Genomic DNA, 20,788 nt, shown 5'->3' with positions numbered 1-20,788 from the left:
TGAAATTTTAATCAGATTATCTGGTTGATCTTAATGATATTAAAAGACTGCTATTTATGTACAACAAATGTTATACTCTTAATTGTTAATTTAATGGCTGTGAACATTGGCCATGTAGGCTGATATTCTATTTTCCTTAAGATTTTTATTTATTTTATTTTATTAATTTAATTTAATTTATTCATTTGAGAGAGAAAGAGAGCATGTGGTTGGGGAAGGTGCAGAGGGAGAGAGAAGGAGAAGCTGATTCCTGGTGAACAGGAAGCTGGACTCGGACTTAATCCCAGGACCTGAAGGTCATAACATGAGTTAAAAGCACATGCTTAATTGAATAAGGTGCCCCTGATACTATTCTTATAATCAGAGGGGTTTTTTCTTTTCCTGACTTAATTCAAATTTTAGCTAATTAGTTCAATTGATCACATAGGATTATATGTATGATACATTAATTCATACTTACTCACTTCCATATTGTGTGTGTGTGTGTGTGTGTGTGTGTGTATAACTTTATGATTTACTAAAGGAAACAGAAACTTACTTGGCTTGTTGTAGGAGCAGCAAGATGGCTTATGTGGTTTGGATGAATTAAAAAGGGACTGACAGATATGAGCTTGGTGAGGTAGCCTGGGGTTAGATCACATAGATCCCTGGGGACCTAATTAAATATTTGGATTCCCACCCTAAGTATAATGTGGGAAGCTATCAAAGTATTTAGTGTACTAAATGCCATATTCTGATTTGTTTTAAAATGACTGGAAGCAATGAGATCTGTTCAAATATTTTAATAGTCTAAGGAAGAGATAACAGTGGCTAAAAATATAATGTTAATGATGAAGAGTAAAAAGTGGTTAAATTTAGTATATTTACTGAAAGTAGATCTGATGATATTACTGAGGAATGGCATGCAAATATAAGACAGAATTTAAAAAAAATAAACCCATTAAATTTGAAACATTTAGATATATCTTTGTAACATTAACTGAATATAGAAGAAGCACATTTGGAGAGTGAGATTTATATATATATATATATATATATGTATTTGGACAAATTAACTTCAATATAATTTCTAGATGGAAATCAAGTTTGCAATTTAGTATGTAAGTATGGAAATCAGAGGAGAGTGACAGCCTAAAGTTGTATATTTAGATAATATCAATGTGTATAAACTGTATTTAAAGCCATAAGTTTGATCTTGATGAGGTCACCTTAGGAATGAATATAAATATTCATGTTGAAGATTGAGCCTTGGAGCTGAGGTTAACAAGTGGAGTAAAGAAGACTTAGAGTGAGCACCTTGTCATGGAAAGTGTGCCCTGAGAAATCAATTAAAATGTATTGAAAAAAAGTTTGAGAAGACTGGAGAGTTGACGGTTTGACTTGACTGTTGCGGGCACTCAATAGAAGCAGATCTAGGCCTTGGTTTCTAATGCAAACCCAGTTGTAACTACTGATAGGTTAAGGCTTGGAAGCAAACTTTCAAGGACACCAGTGAAGAGAGCATACAAGGTACAAAGGAGGTGATGCATGCCACTTTCAGTGGTCTCAGATGTTTGCAGTTGGACTTTGGATACAACAATTGTACCTGAGGATGCACAATCTTGGTAGGACAGAACAACATTGTCTGGGGGATGTTCTCTATCTAGATGTGGCATCCTGGGGAAATGGTTGTTTTTGCAAATCTGGTTCTTACCTCCCTCTTTGTTGTAACTGTTTACAGACTATGGCCTCTTTGACAAAACTAAAGCTCTGAGCTACTTATTTATTTGTTTTGTGAGAGATTCTCCAGTTTTGTTTGGTTAACAATTAGTTCTGTCTTTTATATTCACTCCCAGTTCTAGTTCTCTTAGTCTAAGGACCAGCTGGTTGACTTCTTAGTAGTCTGTAGAGTAGTGCATGGTTCATGTTCTAGCAACATCAGAATCACATGAAAAAATTATCAAAAGCGTAGAACTCTGGATTCCACTAACACTTTCTGGAACTTGATTTGAATACAGCACTTTGGCAGCTTCCTAGGTAATTGTGGTGCTTGGTAAAACATGAGAGCCATTTCAAATAACTGTTCTTTAGGCATTTCTGTTCCCCATTCATGTCTGAAGCAGGCTTGTTGCATAACTTACTCATTTTCAGGCTCCAGCTGGGAAGCCCAGTAAGAAGGTTTTGAGCCAAACTGCAGGCTTTCATGTTGCAGGATGTGCCCTGAACAGCATTGGAGAAATGCACCTTCCCTATTTTACCCCCACCTTGTGAATGAACTGCTTCTTCTCTGACCACAAGGTTTTTCTGAAGATGGAATGGGAGAATGTGGGAACCATGAGGTCTCAGCCACAGAGCTATGACCATCTGTCTCAGCATTATGAATTAATTTAGAGGACTTCAGTATAAGCATTGACTGCTGCTGAGATTTAATGTTTTCTCTCTTCTAGAAACAGATCCCTGAACCTGGGAGAAAAACCCTTCTCTTTCAATTACCTCCTACTACATTTAATCTGCTCCAAAGTTCTTTGTATAAATGTTTTTATGAAAGCGCGGGGTTTGCAAAGAGGGAAAATGATGACATTACTGCTGAACATCGATTGAGACTGAACAGAGAGAGAACTGCAGTAGACAGAGAGTGCCGTGGAGTTAAAGTGGGGGGATTTTATAAAAATTGCGGATATGATACTCTTTTACGCTGATGTGAATAATCTGGTAAAGAGGAAATGCAGATCATTTAAGAGGGAAAAAAGGGAGAATTGCAGTAGTCAAGTTTGTAAAAAGTTGATGTAATTAGTACACACATTGAAGGATTGGTCTTTGGAAGATGAATAGTTAATCTGTTGAAACAGGGAGCAAGAGAGACTGGGAACAGATGCTCAGGGTGGAAACATGAGGAAATAATCCTCTTTGCATTGCTTGGATTTCTTCAGTGCAGCCAGGAATACCAACTATTGAAAGTGAGGAGTTTGTAAGAGCTGATTTGAGCAGAGGAAGGGAGATAAAATAATTATCTTGCAGATCAGGAGGGTGATAGAACTAACAGCTGATAGTTGGTATGTCAGGCAGATCTTTGGGTGTCCTTGAGGTGATAAATATTAGTATGTTTTCCTTCAGGTGTGGTTGGCTGTGCATTTGCAATCATAGAAAGAAGAGATTTGGGTTAAACCAGCATTTTATTTTGTCAGGTGAGTAAGTGGAAGAGAGACAGGAATGAAGAAAATAAACAAGTTTATAAGGGAATTATTATAATGATGGACCACAGAAGTGGTAAGGTAAGGAAAGGGGTAGGTAAGGAAGACAGTGAGACCATAAGAAATGTGAAATGAACTAAAATAGCGACTGGTGTTTCCAAGTTGATCAAGTACTTCTAAAATGGGGTGTTCGAACCAGCAAAATGCAGTTCCTTCACTCAAAGCACTTTCTTAAGGCATCTGGTAATTTCTCTTTATCAGAAACACATTTAATTAGGTCAAGTTTCTACAAAAGAATGCATGAACCACTAAGGTTTGATAGGTGTTCAGGGAGCCAGCTGTTCTAAATCTAACTTGCCAGTTCTATTCTTAGCTCAAAAGGAGAAATGAAGGGAAGAAGAACATTAATTAATCATTAATTCACCACAGTAGATCAAAACTCTCCTCTACGGCATCTTTATCAAGGAGGGAAAATAATAAGTGCATTTCAAGGATCGTATTTAATATTTAAACCTATTTGAAGAAGCCAGAAAGCAAGCAGAAAATGTATTGTGTGTGTATCAGTAAGAGATGACCTTTGGGCATGATAACCCCAAATAACGGGGGCTTAAAGAAGATACTGCTGTATTTTCTTACATGTAAAAGAAGCCCAGATAAGGCACTTCAAAAGGCAACTCCATCATGTCATCATTATCCTTTGCTTCCCCTACCGTGGTGAGAACATGGTTTCCCTTCTCCGTCTCTTCCCATGTTTTCCAAATGGCAGTGGAAATTCCAATTATCATGTTCATATTTCAACAAGGAAAAAGGAAGAAAAAGTGTGGAAAAATAACACCTGTCACGTGAGAGAGCACTTTTGAAATAACTTTAATGGAAGTAACAACAGTAACTTCCAATGACCCTCTCTAAATGCAGAGAGTTAAGTATATTTCTTTGGCCTTATTGTTTTGCCATCCACAACAATTAAGGGTTCAATTACTTAAAAGAAGAAATAAATATTGGATATGTCAGTGGCCATCTTTTGTCACAAAAATGTCTGGTGTACCAAAAGTTTTTGCAAAACAGTAGTAGAACAATGACACTTTATAAAATTGCTTAGAAATGGTAGGATTAGCTGTAAAACAGCAGCTGAACAAATGATTTGCTGAACAAGTGATTTCTTTTTTGTGTGTGTGTTTTCCTTTCCTTTGGTTTTGTGATGTTTTATATTTGCAATAATAACTTTAAATGTATATTTTATGTAGAAATAAGTAGAATAAACTTGAGATCACTCAGAATATTATTATATGCCAATAACAGAAGAATAGATAGGAATGAGCTGTGACACTGGAAAAATACAATGAAAATGCAAGAAAATGCAAATCAGATTAGCCAAATGACACATTTATAAACCAAATAAATCTCTAAACTGATTTGACTCATTTTCTATACTTCATCCACTTTTCAGAAAGGGTTAAAAAACCTTTAGAAAATTAAGTTTTCACAGAAAACTTAACATATTTATCTGAGCAATTTTTCAATTAGTAATAAAAATAAAATATATCACCGATATATTTTATATAAAAAGCTCTGAAAATACCACAAGTTATTGGAATTTCTGAAAGTGTTTTTGAAGTGCAAAGTCTATTTAAATATCCCAGGGTGCAAGCCAAATAAGTCTATCAATAGTCCTGTTTCTTTTCAAACAATGCAAAATTAGATTATTGAAATACGAGAGTGCTTCTGTGTCCTTGTCAGAAGAAACATTATGTATAAATCAAAGGAGCTTGACTCTGCCAGCGGAATTCATTTCATGCTTTTTCTTTTCTTTTTACATAAAGCAAATCGTCTTTAGATCTTCAGCTTATGAAACAGAATGTTTGAAATTTTAAAAGTCATTCAGTGTTTACACTACCCTCTGGGCAGAAGCTTGTCCATATTCACAATAGACCTATAATGTATGCTGTAATTTCCCTCTCGTTCATATTGTTTAAGACCTTACACATAATATCAAGTGGATTTTTTTTTTTCCTGCTCATGGCAGAAATATGTGCACAAAATTGTTGGTTTTATAGGATGTCTATATAGAACATCCCATTTTTCTCCTTCGAAGTTTGAAAACATCTAAAAGAAGACACTAGAGCCAGAAGTATACGTATGGAAACATCACCTCCATTACTGACAAAGCTGTTTGAGAAAGTGGCTTAAGTCTGGGCAACAATGGCCTGCTTTGTCTTGCATCATAGACTTGAACTTCCTTCTCCAGTCACAGGCAGCCTTCCCTTGCCAAGGTTTCTGTATAGCCAAAATGCAAATGGGAATAAAACCTTGTTACAAGCAGTAAGATCCAGAAAGCAGGTGGTGAGAGGCCTACCTCCCCCTTCTCACTCTTCCTACCTGGATAGCAGAGGAAAGATGAGAAAGAAAATCCTTGAAGGTTACTCTGACTCAGAGATTCTCTGTAGTTCCTCAGCAAACAGCATCAGCAACTCGTTTTCAAGGCAAATTCTCAGACTTGCACCCACAACTACCAAATCAGAAACTCTGAGCCTGAAGGAGAGTGATCCGTGTTTTAACAAACTCTCCTCATGATTCTGGCCATGTTTCAGAATCACTGCTCTAGAAATGTTAATCCTGAAAGACCTGAGAAGTGGGAGTATATGTTCCTTCCTCATACCCTCCGACTTTTTTCTCTTAATTTTTTTCTTTTTTTTTAAATTTTTTCAATTTATTTATTTTCAGAAAAACAGTATTCATTATTTTTTCACCACACCCAGTGCTCCATGCAATCGTGCCCTCTATAATACCCACCACCTGGTACCCCAACCTCCCACCACCCCCCTGCCACTTCAAACCCCTCAGATTGTTTTTCAGAGTCCATAGTCTCTCATGATTCACCCCCCCTTCCAATTTACCCCAACTCCCTTCTCCTCTCTAACACCCCTTGTCCTCCATGATATTTGTTATGCTCCACAAATAAGTGAAACCATATGATAATTGACTCTCTCTGCTTGACTTATTTCACTCAGCATAATCTCTTCCAGTCCCATCCATGTTGCTTGACTTGAAACTAAGCTCACAGTGATTTTGGGAAGCGGCTGTCTCTTAGGGGTGGGATCAGCCATGTATCAAATCAGTCATCCCTCTCAGGAGGTTTGATTGCAGACGTGTTGATGTTGATGTCTTGCTCAAAAGCCTACCTATGCCTTCTCAACTGTGGTGGACATCCCCTGATGGCTTGATGCTTCAGGAATGTGTCCCAAACCACTCTTCTAAGAATTTTATTTGACACAGGAAGCTTTATCAGCTGAACTTGAGACAGTCTAAATGTGCCAGGGATTTAATGTCTTACACAGACAGTCCTCAACCAGTGAGGGACACAAGTGAGAAAAAGTAAGAATCGTTGTTTCGCACTCACTCAGAGAGAAGATTCTAAGATACGTTCCATATGATTCTTCCTTCCTTCTTTCTCTCTCTTTCTTTTCCTATTTCTTTCTCTCTTTCTTTCTTTCTCTCTCTCTTCTTCCTTCCCTCCTTTCCTTCCCCTTCCTTTCCTTTCCTTTCCTTCCCCTCCCTTCTTCCCTCCCCTCTCCTTCCTTCCCCCTTTTTTTTTCTACATTTCTTTATCTTTTCTTTTCCTTTTGATTTTTTTCTTTTCTATTTTTCTTGCATCCATCTTACCTTTCTAGTCTCTAGCTTATGCTTTCTGGAATCACATCCCAAATCAGCAACATGAACCTAAGTTCTTTTCTCAAAGCTGCTTTTGGGGACAGTCACATTTAAGAATGTCCTTACCTTAATAATAAATGTCCTTTGGTAGCTCACCCTGCAAGCTACTGATAGGCACCATATGTTTGCTTCCAGAAGGCTTTGAAATATGACTGAACATTGTATTAATTCATAGACTCCAGAGTCTGAAAATTCTATCTCTATTATTCCCCATGTTAAATTATGTCCAGTTATACTGTTCGATAGAGCTCTTCAGAGCCTCTGCAATTATATTAAATCTTGACATCAAGACACTACAATTATGTAATAGCAAGTGCGTATACATGCTCAAACTTTAATATGTAATCTAATTATTAAATTCCCACCGAGAAATAAAACTTCAAAGATTAAAGTTCCAAAGAAATAAATCCAAAGTAATTAATATACAAAATTAAAGTATACTGCCCTTGCAACATAAAATCTAGAGAAAGTCCAAATGTTTTAATTACAAGTAAAGTTCAAGAATCAAATTCTTCCTCTAGTTCTTGTTTTACTTTCTTTTGGTGAGAGAGGTCCTTGAAAAGTTTATGGTTTTGGTATAAATTCAACATCTTTATCTTGGGCTAATTCTCATTAGATTTAAGTGTGCCATGTTGCTATTTGTTTTCAAATAGCCACGTCTATACTTGATTATTTCCTTGTATTTTCTTTCTGTTGGATTGCATAACTTTTAGAATTCTATTTTATTTTCAGGATGGACTTGTTAGCTGTATCTCTTTGCTTAATTTTTTTTAAGTGTAGCTGTAAGCTATATTTACAATATGCATCTTTATCCTATTACCACATATCTTCAAATAATATTTTATTACTTTACATTTAAAATAAAAACCTTAAAACAGAAATCTTAGGTCTCTCCCTTTCCATCCTTTTTGATAATACTGTTAAATATTTTATTTCTATGTATGTTACAAACTCTATAACACATTGTTTTATTTCTCCTTTTAGTAAGTAAATATTCTGGGGCAATCAGGTGACTCAGGTGGTTGAGTGTCTGACTCTGGATTACAGCTCAGGTCACGATCTCGGAGTTGTGGGTTGAAGTCCTGAGTGGGGCTCTGCACTCAGCAGAAGTCTGCTTGAGATGCTCCCTCTCTTTCTGCCCCTACCTCTCCCACTCATGCACACATAATAAATATATAAATCTTTAAAAGGGGGCACCTGGGTGGCTCAATGGGTTAAAGCCTCTGCCTTTGGCTCAGGTCATGATCCCAGAGTCCTGGGATCAAGCCCTGCACTGGACTTTCTGCTCAGCAGGGAGCCTGCTTCCTCCTCTCTCTCTGCCTGCCTCTCCCTACTTGTGATCTCTGCCTGTCAGATAAATAAATTAAAAAAAAAAATCTTTAAGTCTTTAAAAGAATAAGTAAATATCCTTCAAAGATATTATTTTTTAAAAAGAAGAGACAAACTTTTACTGTTTCTGATCCTCCTCATTCATTTATGTAAATCCAAATTTCTCCATTTTCTTTTAGCTTAATAAACATTTTTTAACAATTTTATCAGTAATTTATTTGTGGAAAGGTATTTTTTTCCCCTTCATTTAAGAATATTTCTGTTGGATATTGAAATTTAAGAATGCAGTTTCTGTTTTCTGTTTTTCTTTCAATATTTTACTGATGTTGCATTATATTCTGGTTTGTAGGTTTTAATGCTTTATAAAAGAGAAGTAAGTTTTATCTCTTGTCTTTTTTTTTTTTTAATTTTCCTCTGGAAATTTTTTAAGGTTTTCATTTTTCACTAGGTCTCAGCAATTTAATTATTAATATGCTTTGGTTCTGTTTTCTCTACTTGTATTTATTCTGTAGGGATTATTCAACTTCTTGGAGTCTGGAATATACATTTTTCAGCAAATTTGGAAAAAAAATGGCCATCATTTTTAAGTAGATTCCTGCTTTCTCTCTCCACTAGGAATTCAAGTACAGCTATGCAGGGCTGCTTGACATTTTTCTATAGGCCACTACAATCAGTTTTATTTGTTTCTGTCTTCATGCTTTGTCCTCATTATACTTCAATTTAGATAGTTTTTACTGCTCTGACTTCAAAGTCACAAATCTGTTTTGCTGCCTCTATAATTTGCCATTAAACCCAACGAAAGTATTTTAAAGATATATTTCAGATATCATATTTTTCAATTTCAGATTCTGATTGTTTTTTATGACCTTCATTTCTCTCCTTGATTGTGTTCATGTTTCCCCTTAAATATTTGAATCTATCTATACCAGATATTTTGAAGATCATTTCATGGTCTTTGAAATTTTATATCTTTGTCTATTGATCAATATTTTTCTTGCATATGAGCCACATTTTCCTTCTCACATCTGTCTTCTGTTGTTGTTGTTGTTTGTTTTTGTTTTAGATGATGGAAATTTGTGAGAGAGATTTGTGGGATTCCTTTTAGAAGTGTTTCTTTGGCATTAGCATATCTGTTAGACTTTTTTTTGAAGCTTTCTTTCTAACTCAATTTGAGTATTTCTAGAGTAAACTTTACACTAAGGTTTGCTTCACTATTTCCTAGAATGTTGTGTTTCTGGGATCTCTATGAGGTGTTTAATGAAGTTCCTTTAATCTGTTTTTTGTTTTGTTTTGTTTTTGTTTTTGTATTCTATTAGGTCTCTCTAGTTGGGAGTCTGATTAATCTAACTCATATGTCACCTATCCTTGAGTAAGCTCATTAAGTTTTTAAATTTATAGCTCCCTAGTAGTAGTTTTTTCTATAGTCATTGAACTTTGCATGACTTTGTGGTGTTTCATCCTATGGTTTGAGCTGAAGCCCTAACAGAAACCTGATTCAGATTCATGTAGCTTTTTTTTTTTTTTTTAAGATTTTATTTATTTATTTGACAGAGAGAGTAGACAGAGAGAGTAGACAGAGAGGCAGGTAGAGAGAGAAGGAGGAGGAAGCAGGCTCCCTGCTGAGCAGATAGCCCGATGCGGGACTCGATCCCAGGACCCCGAGATCATGACCTGAGCCCAAGGCAGCGGCTTAACCCACTGAGCCACCCAGGCGCCCCATGTAGCTTTTTCTATCACTACATACTTCTGTCCTTTCTGGCACTCTTCCTACAAATTCCAGGTCTCAAGGTTTCCTGAATTCCAAGAAATGAAATTAATTTCCTTTCAGTTTTCCTGAACTCCAGGAAATACTCTTTTATTTGAGCAAGACCCTTCAATTCCTCTGCCTCATATCAACATAAACTAAATGTCTCTAGGCAGAAAACAGGCAATTATAAGCTCAACCCATTTTCTTCATTTTTCTTTTCTTTTTCCCCCCAGGGATCATGATATTCTGCTGATGGTTTTGCAACATTTGATAATGGTTGTTTCATATTGGCTCTATTTATCTATAGCAGAGGCTTATATGTTCAACATTTTCTGTCATGACTTTATATCTCATATGAACCATTTTTTTTTCTTTCTCCAAATTTTTATTTCAATTGCAGTTAGTTAACATACAGTATATTATTACCTTCAGGTATAGAATTTAGTGACTCATCACTTACATACAACAGCTAGTGCCCATCACAACAAATTCCCTCCTTAATACTCATCACTTATCTAACCCATCCCTCCACCCACCTTCCCTCTGGTAACCAGTTTGTTCTCTATTGTTAAAAGTCTGTTTTATGCTTTGCCTCTCTCTGTTTTTTTTTTTTTTTTCTCTTCCTGTGTTCATTTGTTTTGTTTATTAAATTACACATATGAGTGAAATCATGTAGTATTTGTCTTTCTCTGACTGACTTATTTTGCTTAGCATAATATACTTTAGCTCCATCCATGTTGTTGCAAATGGCAAGATTTCATTCTTTTTGATGGCTGAGTAATATTCCACTGTGTGTGTGTGTGCCACTTCTGTGTGTGTGTGTGTGTGTGTGTGTGTGTGTACCATTTCTTCTTCATCTGTCATCTGTTGATGGACATGAGCATTTGCACTCTTCCCATACTATGACTATTGTTGATAATGTTGCTATAGACATCAGGGTGCATGTACCCTTTTGAATCTGTATTTTTGAATGCTTTGGGTAAATACCCAGTAGTGCAATTGCTGTATCATAGGATAGTTCTAGTTTTAACTTTTGAAGATACTCCATACTGTTTTCCAGATTGGCTGCATGAGTTCACATTCCTGCCAACAAGAGTAAGAGGGTTCACAGGAACCTTTTTTAAAAGACTGAGAGGTTTTGTTAGTTAAAGTCAAGCTTTCTCATGATCCTTATTTGTAAACGTTCTGAAAGTTGGTAGACATGGCTGATGCTGACAGCACCAACACTATGTGAAATAAATTTAGAAATTTTGAGTAATGCTTGTTTTGTTCTCGATGTCCAGTACTTAATTCTGCCACAAGTAGAGCAGGCACTCAGTAGTACATGAAGCGAGGAGAATGAACAAAAACAACAATAGAAATGACAAAAACAACAGCAACAACAGCAGCAACAGACTGTGTTTTGGCTGTGGTGGAATATGAGTCTTCCTATATCAATTTCTTAAGGCTAAAGAAATTATTCTTAATTGATCAAAACAACCAAAATAGGTTAATTTTGTGATTACGTGAGAAGAAGAGATTGCTATCTGCCAAATAATTTTCTACAGCTTTCTTCAGTGATAGAGGCCCTGTTTCAGCCAGTTTCATTACTACTCACCTAAAAGTACCTTTCCCAGATGTCTTTGAAGCTAGGTATTGTCTTGTAACAAGGTTTTTGCTAATGGAGTATGCTAATAACTAATGTGCTTAATGTCTGGAGTTTGTTTATTATTTATTTATTTATTTATTTATTTATGATTTTATTTTATTTGAGAGTGTGCACAAGCAGGGTGAGTGACAGACAGAGGGAGAAACAGTCTTCCCACTGAGCAGGGATCTCAATGTGGGACTTGATCACAGGTCTCCAGGATCATGACCTGAGTCAAAGGCAGACACTTAACCAACGGAACCACCCAAGTGCCCTAATGTCTGGATTTTAACATATAAGGGAAGTTATGTGCTTTTCTTTCTCTTTTTCTTTGTTTCTGTTTATTGGACTATGGATCTAATAGTGGTAGCTGAGGAGATATGTTGAATTGAGAGAAAGGAAATTATGTTTTAAAGTTAGAAGAAGAAAAAGATAGAAGTTTCCTGGGTATGGAAGGCTTAATAATATCTTCACAAAAGGTATTCATTTCCTAATCCCTGGAACTCATGAATATTACCTAATATGGCTTTTGAGGAGAGTTACATAAGTGGTTAAGCTAAGGAGCTTGAGTTGCAGATATCCAGGTAGGTTCTAAATATAAGCACCCCCACACAAACGAAGCAAAAATGTCAAAGAAGGAAATGACCTATGATAACAGAAGGAAGTGGTTGGAGTGATTTGATAAAGGGGTCATAGTCCAAGAAATGCAGGTGGTTTCAAGAACCCAGAAATAACAATGGGATGGATTTCCCCTAAGACTCGAAAATGCCATGCCAGCCATGGCAGCACCTTGACTTTAGTTCCCTAAAATTGTTTTTGGACTTTTAGCCTCTAGAAGTTTAAAAGAATAAATTTTTGTTGCTTTAAGCCACTAACCCTGTGGTAATTGTTTCAGCAACACTGAGTTTTCTAACAAGATCAAGTTACCAAATTAACCTTTCACCATTTCAAGGACTTACATTTAGTTTAAGTAACTGTCTTTGGGCCTCCTTGTTATAACAACATCCACATTATCAAGCCACCATACCATTTTATGACTATGCTAACAGAAGTTACATCTTATTTAAGCCATGACTGTATTGTGGCTCTGTTACATCAGTTCAACCAGTATCTTATCTTTATTTAACAAGTTTATTGTCAGTTCTCCTACAGTCCAGCTGCAGACTGGTAGAGAGGCTCTCTTTGATGTATTCAGTGATTCAGGAGCCTTCTTTCTATAGGCCACAGTATTATGTAAGACGATGCTACTGCCATGGCCTTGTTACAGTCTATGAACTATTTCTCTGAACTGTTATCCATCCATGAAAGAAAATATAGAAATTATTAGTAACCTCAAAAATATTTTTATAGTAATTGCATATTTCTACACCATCTAGGTAAAGGATCCTATTACCTGGTAACTATAGCTTTGAATGAAAAAAAAAAAAAAAAAAAAAAAAAGATCTCCTGAAGAGTTTAAGAATCACTTCCTTTGGGGCGCCTGGGTGGCTCAGTGGGTTAAAGCCTCTGCCTTCAGATCAGGTCATGATCCCAGGGTTCTGGGATTGAGCTCCACATTGGGCTCTCTGCTCAGCGGGGAGCCTGCTTCCTCCAATATCTCTCTCTGCCTGCCTCTCTGCCTACTTGTGATCTCTGTCTTCAAATAAATAAATAAAAATCTTTAAAAAAAAAAAAAAAAGAAAAAAAATAATCACTTCCCGAAAGCCTTGGGATCCTCTAATAGAGCCTCTGCTTTTTTTGTTTGTTTGTTTGTTTTCTTGTTTGTTTTTTGTTTGTTGTTTGTCTGTTTGTTTAGCAGATAACAGAAGAGACAACACTTTAAGGATTTTGTAGGAGGCTTATAGGGTGGGCCTTGTAGCAGATAGCCCTTTCGCCTACTTACTAGGGTTCACAATCAATACATTCTGTTGTAAGGAAGTTTGAGGAAGAGAAGTGGGCTCTGGGTTCAGAATGAAATGGTAATACTTACAGTGTGCATCTAGCCTGATTTTGTCGTAAGAATACAATGCTTGTAAGCTTTCTGGGAGAAAGACCAAGTGGTGTAGAGTGCCACCTCTTTAAGAAAACATTTAAGACAATCATATCGTCTCTGGGGAATAGGCGTTTTTGGAACCAGTGCCACATGGAATTATTTGTATTTGTGAAACCAGGTCCACAACGATTTTACCAAGGCCCCACATTGCTTCAGCTGACATATAGCCTTTAGCTGATTTTGAAACTAAAATTGAGATTAATGTTTCTGAAAACTGTGCCTTCAGGGGACTACTGCTGACCTTAACTTCACCATGAGCTCTACACTGTGTCATTTCCTCAGTTTAGAAGGATTGCAGACCTTGTGTAGTGTTTATTTCTATTACATTTTTCCTGCTCTACTGCTCTCTTTCTCTTTAGTTGTTCCATTATTTATTTCAGGAGTGTTCACCAACTTCATTATCGTCTTAATTTGGACTCTCCCTTTTCCTTCAGCAGGGCGGTATGCTAGAAATAAGTGTCTTCCTTTTTCTTTGTTGCTCTCTGCCTTTGGGCCCAAACATTTTGTTCTTGTGTATTTCTTTATTGTTATGCCCCAATAATGGGTCCATGATTAAAGGAGCGAGACTGATATAAAGCAAAGGTCAAGCAAAGCTTTATTTTGCGCCAAGCATCAAGAATCTAACTGAACATTTGGGGACACACCTCTTACAAGAGAGGGTGACCCTTCTCTATTTCACAGACTAGTTTTTAAGGGCAAAGGCCATGCAGTCGGGCCTGGCCACACACAGGTGACCAATGAGATTGTAACACACACAGGAAACTACACAGTGATGCTAGGTGACCAATTGAATTACAATTTACCCTAGTAGACATTTGAACCAGCCTATTACACCTTGATTAGGATTGGAGCCAAAAAGGCTCCCAAAGGGTGGGGCCCATACTCCTTGGTAACCAGGGAGACAGTATGCAACCCAGGTCTCCACCTGGCCTGACCCACCCTTGTATCTGGGCTTTGTTACCTGGAGCTTGTTTCCGGGACTTGTTTTTTTTTTTTTTTTTTTTTTTCAGAAAAACAGTATTCATTATTTTTTCACCATACCCAGTGCTCCATGCAATCCGTGCCCTCTATAATACCCACCACCTGGTACCCCAGACCCCCCCCCGCCACTTCAAACCCCTCAGATTGTTTTTCAGAGTCCATAGTCTCTCGTGATTCACCTCCCCTTCCAATTTACCTCAACTCCCTTCTCCTCTCTAACACCCCTTGTCCTCCGTGATATTTGTTATGCTCCATAAGTAAGTGAAACCATATGATAATTGACTCTCTCTGCTTGACTTATTTCACTCAGCATAATCTCTTCCAGCCCGGACTTGTTTTTAAGTGAATCCCCTGGGGGAAGGGGAGCTGGGACAGTTTAACTTTAATGAAAGCCTCTTGCTAAATAGGTCCTTACATTTATATGTTGTCCTGTGGGATCTTTCACAGGGAGGGATTTGAAAATATTGCATCTGGATCTGCCAAAAACATTCACAGTCCAGACACATATTGTCCACCTTCTCCTTCTTGATTCAAGTAATCCCAGCCAGAGGTTCTTCTTCCATTAGAACAGTATCTAACCTGTGTCTGGACATGATCCATCATTATTTTGCCTGGATTCCTTTTAGCATGTTTCCTCTTCGCTCTGTTTTCTCTCAGAATCTCTTTTTCCATAGATTTCCTGGTCATGTGCCCTTAGTTGCGGAGGATAGCTCCATGGCCACCTGCAGTAACTGTCATTTTGAAATACAGCCAGGGATGCTATGAGAATCTGATGCTTCTCTTCTGTCCTTCTAATTTTTTTTTTTTTTTCCACAGTCAGTGTAAACACTTGGTAAATATCTGTGAGATATTATTCTCATTGTTGTGTATTCCCAACTTACTATGATCATTCCAATTTTTGTGTATCCCTAATTTCACCTTTATGGGATCAGCTCATGTCCCTCCTGTGCTTAAAATCCTATCATTGCCCCCAGCGTTACTCAGATTAAAAGCCAGTCATTTGAATGCCCATCAAAACACTAAATGTTCTGATTTTTATGGTATTTTCCTATTCTGCTACTCTTCCTTTTGCAAACTTCACTCCAGCTGCATTAAATGCTCTTTTTATCTTTAAGTATAGAAAGCATTTTCAGTTGGCTATTCCCTCTGCCTAAAGATACTTTCCAGATCCCCACCAGGCTCAGTTCCAACCTCCTTCAACTCTTCGGTTAAATGTTCCTTTTTTTAATGAAACCTATGCAGACTACACAATTTAAAATTATACCTAATCCCACCCTCCCACTTGCAGTCACTCTCAACTTTATTTATTGATAGTGCTATTACCCTCTAATAACTTCACACATCCTAACATATTATTTATGCTGTTTTTTTCTGTTATATTTTAATATCCTTGAAATAGGGATATGTTCTACAGTCTAGGGTTATAAGAACCAATGTGTCTATTAAACTGGAAGCAATTTTTTCTTTGTTATTAATATATGTTATAACATCTTAGACTTAAGGCAAATTACTTATTTCGTATGTTCATAGTTCAGTTTTGGTCTTTATTTACTGGAGGAGATTATTTCTCTGTCTGCTTTTTGATACCCAGAATGAAGCAATGTGCTGATTAAATACATAGGAATGATAAATAAATGTTCCCTTTTGTTTCCTAGTTCAGGATCCCTTTGAGGAATCATTCTAGTCTGCTTTCTCATATTTTTCCACTCTCTTCAGCTGTCAGGTGGCAGGGGGTACTACCTATGGTTTTATTAAACAGACAACAAAAACATTTCCTCGATTTTTAATGATACCCTTTTTAAGAGCTGGCTGTAGGTGACATGTGCGTGTGCATGTGTTGTCTGTGTGTGTGTACATTGGACTTCAAGATTTAATTTTTTTTTTATATCAGTGTGCTCTGTCCTCTAAGATGTCCTCCTAAGTAAATCTCTCTTTTCCAGTTTAATCAGTCTTCTTTTCTTTTGTTTTCATTTGCTTCTATTCACGTCCTGATAGAAAATGACAGGATATTTTTAAATGGCTTCAGTTCCTCCTTGACATCCTAAGCAAACCTAATTCTTAGAGACAATGGGGGTATGGAAGTTTGATTTCCAGTTTAGGTTTTTAGTTGGCAGTATTTTCACCAGCAGTTGCTAGTCTATCCAGCCCTTGAGATTTATTTCTCTAGAATAAAGATAAGATACTTTTTTATTTTCCATTTGTCTGTTTAAAAATATATATCATCTTTCTTTGGGTCAAGACGCACTATAGATCTATGAAATCTAAAGCCATGATCAGAGTTTATATAATTAAGGAAACCAGAGTTCTTGTGACCACTAGCAGTGGGCTGGTACTTAAGTCCTTGAGAAAGCTCCCCTTTTTGCAACAAAAAGGTAGTTAATGGAATTTGGGTAGTCAATTTAGTATTGCCTACTTAGGTATGCCACTAATAATATAAAGGAGTAACCTGTACTTAGGGCTTTGTAACACTAATGGAAATTAGCTGCCTGTGCATTAGGGAAAAAAAAATAAAACAAAACAACAAAAACCCTTCCTACAGACATGGTTGAGAAACACAGCAACAGCCACTTACTGATACATAAAAAGGATTTACCTTTACTTTGGCTTTGATTAAAATACCCAACCAAAGTGCACCTGTGTAATTCAAAATTGAATTATGACAGCCTATACAAACAGGGTGACCTGCTTCTTAAGGTCTGTATTTGTTAGACACAGTTCTGCCTACATAAACACAGCTATTCATTTATGGGGAAAAAAGTCACCCAATGGGATCAAATCTAATTAGCCAGTATTTATTGAAGCTTAGGCCTAAAGCCGCTTGCTAAGGCTGCAGCATATAGAAACCTACTTTCCTACTGTCTCTCTCTCTCTCTCTCTCAAATCACCCTCAAAGCATGTATTATCTAAGTTACCCACCAGAGCTAGTTCAAAAGCTGTGATTCCTCCTGGTGTTATTATGTCAACAAAACTTTGCTCTATAAATTTGTCAAAGTTTCCTAAAGCATCAGATGTTGAGCATCTATGAGATGGTAAATATCACCAATTTCTTCCCCTCCTGATCTGATCTTCAGAAACAATTGAGAGAAAGATAGTGAGTTATACAAATATCAGCATATCATTGTGGAAAACCTGCTTAGAGAATGTTTTGAGATCTATGACAATTGTTTAATTTCCATAATTTAATATGCTTAATAACTCATGAACATTACTATAGACCTCAGCACAGGGAAACAAAGCTGAGACTTGGTTTTCCCCAGAGCAGAACAACACACATTCTCTTTACACACAGACCCCAGATGTGAGAAGGAAGAACTGAACCAGCTCAGTCTTTCTTCAAGTGTGCCAAGCCGATACTTCCTCCCTCCTCTTACTTGTGGACTTCTGAACATTTTGGGAGAGATATAATCGTCTCCATGAATCAGAGTTACTTGGAGTCTTTTGTTAATAGGAGCAAATATCTCAGGTAGATGACTCATTCTCAGATACTAATGTTTTGTATTCATTCACGATTGACTCAAACCTAAATTTATTCAGCCAGAACTCTTTTAGGGTATAAGTGAATGTATTCATGGACTTTTATGGGTGAATGAATGTACTAAATCTTATTTTTAAATGCTACAAAATTATCTTTCTTCATAAAATTATAATGATTATATCGACAGGCCCATTTAGATTAGCACAACCTAGTTTACTTGGCTGGTTTACACCTGCCCATAGAAGTGCTATTTCATAGATGATTTTTGTGTATACAAGTACTAGGTAATGTTACAAAACACTCATGAGGTGGCCAGCACTTAAAGAACAGTATAATGACTAATTAATGTAATGACACTTGTATAACAAGAGAGTTGAAAGAAGGTTAATGTGATAATGAGGCTTATTTGATCTTAAAGATTTAGCATGAAGGAACTCTCAAGATAGCTTAATTAGATTTTAAGCACCTTTTGCAATTTACATGTGTACTTGTTAATCCATATGTTCTAAAAATAAATTTTACTTCAATTAAATTAATGAATTTGTTCATTCTCTTCCCTTGTACTGTTTTACTGTTATTGGTGATGGTGTTTCCCTGAATTTTGCATTTGATATATGTATTATTTACAATTATTTCTTCCATATTATGCTTAAATTGCGGTTCAATCCAAAATAGTAAGATGTTTTAAATTATGAAATGATAGCTTAGTATAATGCAAGCAGTTATGGCCAGTCATGACTGGACCCATTTAACTCTTTTATGTGTCACTTATATACCATATTACATGGTACAGTATATCAGTAAATATGATTTCATTATTTGATATCTATATCATTTTTAAACTTGGCCAAATGGAAAGAACATTCTAGAAATTAATTTAACAATGACACAGGACATCATTTGTAGCAGTAATTCAGTTAATTGTAAACTGTTTCTGATATCTTAGGAAGTATAAAATTATATTTTCACATTCTGTATTTAGGCTTTGACGAGTTCTGCAAATTAATACCTCTTCATGCTTTTCTTATGAGTAATGGTTGTAATTCATTTACATGATTTTTACTACCCAGTCTTTTTTTTTTTTTTTTTTTCAATGCAGTTTACTCTTGTAGCACATTACTTCTTTAAGCCATCAGGGTCTGAGTACAGGCATGGGTGGGCCTCCCATTTTCTCTGACCTCATTCAGATCCATTTGCTAAGGCTCAGTTTGTGTTCCATGCTCATGTGCAGGTAGCCACAAGCATTGCAGCTCCCAGTAATTTCTTTCATCTTATATGCATTGCTATATATATATATATATATATGCATATGTATATGTATATATATGCATATATGTATTATTGTATATATATATATTGCCCCATATATATTTATATGTATATATATGTGTGTGTATATATATATTTTTTTCATTAGAAGTAATTATGTTGATTTTCATAGCATCTTTCTTTAGGGTCTTGATATATATGGAGCTTTGCAATTAGATATCCAAAGAATGAGGTCCATGTTTCATAAATTCTTTTTTTCTATACGCTGAATTTTGTACTTTGCAGACAGCATACAGTAGGCAATTATATATTGATCTATTTTGCTTGTTGAACTGGAAACCTTTTTTTTTAAAGATTTTATTTATTTATCTGAAAGAGAGAGAGATCACATATAGGCAGAGAGGCAGGCAGAGAGAGAGAGGGAAGCAGGCTCCCTGCTGAGCAGAGAGCCCCATGCAGGGCTCCATCCCAGGACCCTGAGATCATGAACTTTGCCAAAGGCAGAGTCTTAACCCATTGAGCCACCGAGGTACCCTGGAAACTTTTTTGTTTATACTAAAATATAATCAACTAAATGGCTGTGGGCTGATAAAGGTTGGCCACTCTACATGTACCATGGTATTTGTATCTCCATATACAGTTGACTGTTGAACAATGTGAAGGTTAGGGGTGCCAACACTCTTACAGTTGAAAATCTGTGTATAACTTTTGACTTCCCCAAAACTTAACAACCAATAGATTACCATTGACTGCAAACCTTACTGATAACATAAGCCATTAGTTAACACATATTTCGCATGTTATATGTTTATATACTACATTCTTACAATAAAGTAGGCTACAGAAAAGAAAATTTTATTAAGAAAACCATGAGGAAGAGAAAATACATTTATAGTACTGTACTGTATTTACCAGAAAAATTTGCATATAAAGGGACCTGCGCAATTCAAATCTGTGATCTTCAAGAATCAGCTGCATAGTAGTCTCACAATGATGAAAGCAGCGTTTGGATCAAACTCACAGTAGATAATGTCATTAACTAAGTGTGGTGGTATAAACAAGGACATAGATCCTACCCATGTAGCCTTTTTGAAATTTGGGTGTCAGACAAATCCAAAAAGTTCGTGTAAGTTGCAAAGAAGAACTTTTCCAAAATGAGCCCGTGAACACATCCTAGCTTGAGTACATTTTCTTTTAGTAGCAGGATTGCCACTCATTTAGATTAATAATTTTAGATGAGAGCCAAAGAGAAAGCTGTGGTCATACAATAGCACTTTTTCCTCAGAAATCTGCATATACATTTATGGTATTATATTTATGGAGATTATATTAAGAACAAGGAGGTTTCAATTTAGTTGAGATGATGAAGCAAGCATACTTCTAGAAGTTTAATGCCATAAATAAAGACTCTATATTGACCACGTGCTAAAAGATGTTGTTGTTACTTTCT

At 36.3% G+C, this 20,788-nt stretch overlaps 1 protein-coding gene across 1 annotated transcript in view; it reads left to right on the top strand.

The window, feature by feature from the left end:
* Positions 1-20,788, top strand: part of FSTL5 (follistatin like 5) — a 764,561-nt gene that overhangs the window by 569,821 nt on the left and 173,952 nt on the right. The window lies entirely within an intron of this gene.

Source organism: Neovison vison, chromosome 11 (assembly GCF_020171115.1).
Source record: "Neovison vison isolate M4711 chromosome 11, ASM_NN_V1, whole genome shotgun sequence".
In the NCBI taxonomy this organism is placed as follows: domain Eukaryota; kingdom Metazoa; phylum Chordata; class Mammalia; order Carnivora; family Mustelidae; genus Neogale; species Neogale vison.
This window is presented reverse-complemented; position numbering and strand designations above follow the sequence as displayed.